Source organism: Mus caroli, unplaced genomic scaffold (genome assembly GCF_978045245.1).
Source record: "Mus caroli unplaced genomic scaffold, Mus_caroli_1 scaffold_20, whole genome shotgun sequence".
Classification (NCBI taxonomy): Eukaryota; Metazoa; Chordata; class Mammalia; order Rodentia; family Muridae; genus Mus; species Mus caroli.
The window spans coordinates 46,184,180-46,190,289 of record NW_028227275.1 but is presented as its reverse complement, the minus strand read 5'-3'; the positions used below and the strand labels follow the sequence as shown (position 1 = coordinate 46,190,289).

Genomic DNA, 6,110 nt, shown 5'->3' with positions numbered 1-6,110 from the left:
ACGCTTTGAGGCTGCAAATCTGTCACTGTTATATCCTTTCACATAGTGCCGTTTATATTTTGAGTGTTGCGTAGTAAATTGTAATTGCCACCAACTAAAATAGATATAGGAAATAGGAAGTGTGGGCATTTCTCATAATTTCCCATTCTCGTTGAATCTTCCCTTTGGTGTGACTGCAGTAACAGCTCTTGCATAAAACACCAAGGAACATGTTGGCCTGAACCGAAGAAAACTGCTGCGTATTCTCAGCAAATTCCATTAAGCTTATAGTTTCAGGCCTAGTCGATTTTCTCTCCACTGGAATTTTGAAGATGCCCATTGAGAATACATCTATTTGTCAAAGCCCAGTTGACTAATTTAAATTGCTGTGAGTGTGGTCACTGGGAATGCATGACCGGATGAAGAAAAGAATTATATTGTTTCTACCCTCTTTATGGGGAGCCAGGAGAAAAGTTCAGATCTATGTTAAGACCTATGGTGCTGCTACTGACTAGGTCTGGGCGCTTTTGTATCCTCTGGACATGGGGAAACTCCAGTGTGTGGGTAGGATTTCCCCCGGCTTCAGCTAAGCGTTACAGTGACATGTAAGATTCAGGTCCAACATTGGTGCCATGAGCAGAACAATTATGTGTATCCCCTTACCCTCCTGCACCCAGATCTCCACCTTAAAATGTCATCTCTAAGGCACAGGATGGGGCATTAGGAGATGCAGGCCTTTGGAAAGGCCACAAATGAATGGAATTAGCTTTTCTCACAAAAGAGACCCTAAAGGGAGACCCTTCAACACTTTTGTGTGTGAGGAAAAGCCAGACCTCACCAGACACAGACTGCCCTGACTTGCAGTCTCCAGAACAATATTAGCCACTTGATCGAAGCTACTGTGCCACAGCTGCCCAATAGGCACAGACCGGCACCTCTGGTCCTCTTTGCTGCTCCTTAGTTATTGTCATTCATTGTCTTTCTTTTTCTTTTCTTTCTTCCTTTCTTTCTTTCTTTCTTTCTTTCTTTCTTTCTTTCTTTCTTTCTTTCTTTCTTTTTTTTTTTGGCAGTTTCCAAGTAATTTTATTCAGAATTTTGTGTTTGTTTCCTGAATCAATAAATACTATACAAAACAATGTAAAAATGGCTACCATTTTCTCACCTCTGCTCCCCTCACCAGGGGACAATTCCCTGGACAAACTCACTGAGGGGTTCTCCCTGTAGATTTGGTCCAGCCATGTTTTTAGCCCCTTGGCTCACTTTTGGAGATTTGGCTGGGGTAGGAAAGCCTTTAGGAACAAGGTGACTAGGTTAGGGAAATGCATTAGTATTTGGGGGGAAGGAGACAGCGTCTGGGGCAGAGCCTACCCCAAAGAAAAGGGTGTCTAAAATGTTCACGGTTCCTTCTTTTTGCCTCAAAAAGTGACATTTATTCAAAGAGAGAGAGAGAAAAAAAACTGAAACAAAACAAAAAACAAAAACAAGATGTCCATCCTTTGGCTCCCTCCCCTGCCCCCTCCAGCTGTTTCTTAACCCCATCTGAGGACTGAACCCTGGGCTAGGGCCAGGTTGCAGGACAGCTCCTCAAATGAGGTCAGCAACGTTGAGGGGCATCTCTTCAATGGAGGTGTTGTAGAAAGTCTCAATGTCTCGAAGAGTCCTCTTGTCTTCTTCTGTCACTATGTTAATAGCCACACCCTTACGGCCGATTCTGTGGATGTAGTTTTCCCTGTTGGTGGGAAGGTCATAGTTGATGGCTAAGGAGACCTGCTGCACATCAATGCCTCTGGCCAACAGGTCAGTGGTAATTAATACTCTGCTAGAGCCAGACCGGAACTCCCTCATGATCACATCTCGTTCCTTTTGGTCCATATCTCCATGCATGGCAGAAACAGTGAAATCTCGGGCATGCATCTTCTCAGTGAGCCAGTCCACCTTCCTTCTGGTGTTGATAAAGATGACTGCCTGGGTGATGGTCAGCGTCTCATACAAGTCACACAGTGTGTCAAGCTTCCACTCCTCTCGTTCCACATTGATGTAGAATTGGCGGATACCCTCCAGGGTCAACTCTTCCTTCTTGACAAGAATCTGAATAGGGTCTCTCATAAATTTCTTGGTCACCTCAAGGACATCAGAAGGCATTGTAGCAGACAACAAAACTACCTGTGTGTTACTGTTGAGCTTTTGGAATATATCATAGATCTGATCCTTGAACCCATGGCTTAACATTTCATCTGCTTCATCTAGTACAAACATCTTGATGTATTTGGGGGATAGGTATCTCTGGTTAAGCATGTTAAACACCCAGCCAGGGGTGCCCACGATGATATGGGGAGCTTGCATCTGCAGCTTCTGCACCTCAGCATGGACATTGGTGCCCCCAATGCAGGCATGACAAGAGGCACCCATGTAGTCTCCAAATGCCATAACCACCTTTTGTATCTGCTGAGCCAATTCACGAGTGGGTGCCAGAACCAAAGCCTGAGTGGCCTTTAGATCTAATTCTATCTGCTGCAGAATTGATATGGCAAATGTAGCTGTTTTCCCAGTCCCAGACTGGGCTTGAGCAATCATATCATAACCCTTGATATAAGGAAGAATAGCTCGCTGCTGGATGGCAGAGGGCTTCTCAAAACCATAGGCATAAATACCACGGAGGAGGGACTCTGTCATCGATTCATGTCATCAAAGCTATCCACAATCTCATTCCAGTTACTCTCGATGACGCCTTCCGGCTCCATCCCGTCGGGGCCATTGTCTCTGCATCGAGAATCCTGACTCGCAGACAAGATCCTTAGAATCTAGTGTCATTCATTTTCTATGGTCAGTCTTTAAGATTCTGGTGATTCAATTCCAAAACACATTGGACTCTACCTCCACCTCTACTCTTAGTGTCCACCAGCCTATCGGTACTGGGCTATCTATCGCCTGCTCATGAATGGCCCCTGCAATACTCTATCCTATGACTCCTTCCCAGTTTCTTCTCCACTCAGCACCTTGAGTAACGTTTTAGAAACAGGAATCTGTTTACCCCATCTTTTTATTTTGAAAGAAGTTAAACTTAAGGAAAATTTGCAGGAATATCACGATAATCAGCCATGTAGCCATCACTTGTCTGGTTACTCTATCCAATCAGGCATCTCAGTGGCCATCAGCTCTCAGGGTCTTGGCATCTTATTGCTCTCTCATCAGTCTCCTAATAAGAGTGGATTTATCTGAAGACCGATTCACTATATACATCTATAAGTAAACACAAGCTCTTAAAGTAGAAACTACTTTTTCACTGGTATAATATCAATGGTAGAATGTATAGAGCCACACATATCATATACCATAAAATTTGTTGAATGAGAGAATTTATGTATATCCATGTTACACCTTGATAGCATTTAGATGGAGTTTATGTACTTGCGTATTAAAAATAAATTTACATAAGAAGGCCAAATAAGTGGGACAGAGATGTGAAGTTCTAGTCCACACTTGAGCTTCCCTCTGTCCCTGGGAAACACTTGAATACTTCCTGCACGTCTATGTGTGACCTTGAGAACAGCTCTGGCTGATGCCCCGTGGAAACCTTCTGTGCTTTGCTTTCTGGATCTGCTTTTAAACATAGGATGGGACATCACCATCTTCTCATTGAGAGTTTAAAGCTTACCGCAGCTCATCAGAGTAACAGTGTAGAGAGTTGTAGAGTCTTGAGTCATGACAAAGAAAAAGCTACCTGACAGACTGTAATAAAAATATAAAGTTTTCAGATGTATATCTGTCATCCATTCATATCAGTGGAACACCTCTAATCCATAAATTCAAAATGTTGTAAAAATCCAGAGATCTGAGTACCAATACGAGGCCTTGCATTGAGAATTCTCCCTGACATCATGTCAGGGTTTATATGGTCAAAAGATCTCAAGACTCAATGACTGAAGTGTTGCTTTTGACATAGTTTGTGGGTGCATTCTTACATCTCCTCTGTGTATGAGAAAACTTTAGCATGTCAGTATGACTTTTTCAGGCTTGCAATTAAGCATTGCAATGACATGTGAGATCCACGCCCAGCATTGCTGCTGTGGACAGAATGGCTATTTTATCCTTAAAGACACTGTAGAAACCACCTCAGGCTAAGTGCACATGGTGCACAGGAGACATAAATGAATCTTGTATATAGAATTGGATGTCATCCCTAAGACATCTAGTTATGTATATATGGAAATATGCCAAAATCTTTCTTAAAAAAAAAAAAGATACCTCAAACACTTCTTTTCCATGCTATGCATGGCTTCAGAGATTGACCTGACTGGGTCAGTGAAGGAATGTAGGAAAGTCAAATAACACAAGCTCACATACAGAAAGGCTGCAAGGAGAAGTCTGGGCTCTATGACAGAGAAAGCACAGTCATTGCCCTCCTCCAAGCTCAGTATGTTTATTATATACAGTTGATCAGGGAGGCAGAATTACAGCATACTGCTGGAAAAGGAGACAGATTTAGCTAATCTTAGTAGGGACAATCTCCATAAAAGGAGTCTTACTTCAGTCCATAAATATCCAGGAGACAAAGTTGTAGCACATAAGGGAAAGCTTTGATGTCCCTCTGAGCCTCCATTAGGTAAGCCTTTGCCATTCCCAGGGGATAAAGGTATTGGATTTTGACATGGCTCTACCTGTGTCATCATTAAATATCACTTAGAACTTCATTCACTCCCACAGCCTTGTCCAAAGGCCTTTTGATAATGCATATCTATAATTTAATCTAGGATTTGTCTGAATGATACAGAGATAACATTTCAGAGGAATAGCAGGTAGAAAATTAAGAGAATAAAAGCGAATATAAGAGATTTGTTTTTGGCAGCTCTTCATTGCCATACAGATGCCTGGTGAAACCAATGTATGAAGGGAAAAGGTTGACTTGAGCTACAGTTTTGAGATTTCAGTTCATGGCTGGTTATCATCTGCTTTGTGTTACTTTCAAAGGCACTTTCCTAATGCCAGGACACTCAAGAAAGACTGAGGCTTTTAGACCTGTGCCTTTAATGAACAGCCCAAATCCCAACTATATCTGGAATGCTCAAAATTCACTACTCATTGGGAAGGAGGCATGGTTATATTTGTACAAAATCTGGAAGAAGTTGTGGTGGGGGCTGGGGGTGTAGAGGTTTATATCATTGAAATACATTGTATACATATATGAAAGTTTGAAATTATCAAAAAATAAATAGAAAGATACGATTTTTTGAAAATCACTGTTTGCACTGCCGTGATTATCTTCTCCGTTCCTCCAGCCTTACTGAATAGTGTTATGCCAAGAACCAGTGAAGAGGGATGATGAATCCATTAAAAGCCAAGGTCATCCTTTATCCTGGAAAAGGTGGGAATGTAGTCACTTCAGCTTTCTGAGATGGCGTGATTGATCTCAGCTTTTCTGAGCTTCTACACCCAACACCCAGGGGGAACCCCAGTATGATATAAGCACTGATCCACGTAATCCTTACTTTCTACCTCTAGTGTATTTTCCATGCTGTGGGTAGCATCATTAGTGGAACACAGCAATCTAGCAGTTATTTATCATCAAGCCACTGATTAATGAATTCTCTAAGTTTTAGAGGTAGAGGATCTCTTAGTTTCATTTTTGCAGTGACCCTATACAAGGTAAGTGTTGTTTTAAATATGTGTTGCAAAATGTATTACTCATCATTGACCCAAGAAAGCAGGGCCACTAGCCAACACAGTAAGTAGCCACATATAGATCCCTTAGGCAGGCAACCACAGGGAATGACTTAATAACCTCGACACAGCTTGACTTCAGCTATAAACATACCTTTCTGCTAATAATACACATGGCCAACCTTAGACCTGCATGTCTTAACAAAAAACCTAACAGTCTGCATGGAGCTACACATACACACAACTCTGAACAATACAGTAGGTTTCTACAGCTATAGAAACCATCAATACTCCTGCTTTTTGCCAAGCATTTATTCAAATATATTTCTGAATATTGCATTGCAATGGGGTAAGGAGGCAGATCCAGATTAGACTGGTTTGGGGGTGAATATGCAATAAGATAAATTGTGTTCTCTGACTGAACTTTTAGGGAGAATCCTGAATTTGCCATCTATGTTTCTACATCACTGGGA

General features: G+C 41.9%; 1 pseudogene; it reads right to left on the bottom strand.

The window, feature by feature from the left end:
• Positions 1-1,528: 1,528 nt before the first annotated feature.
• LOC110285775 (eukaryotic initiation factor 4A-I pseudogene) lies at positions 1,529-5,812 on the bottom strand (annotated as a pseudogene).
• Between the last annotated feature and the right edge of the window lie 298 nt (positions 5,813-6,110).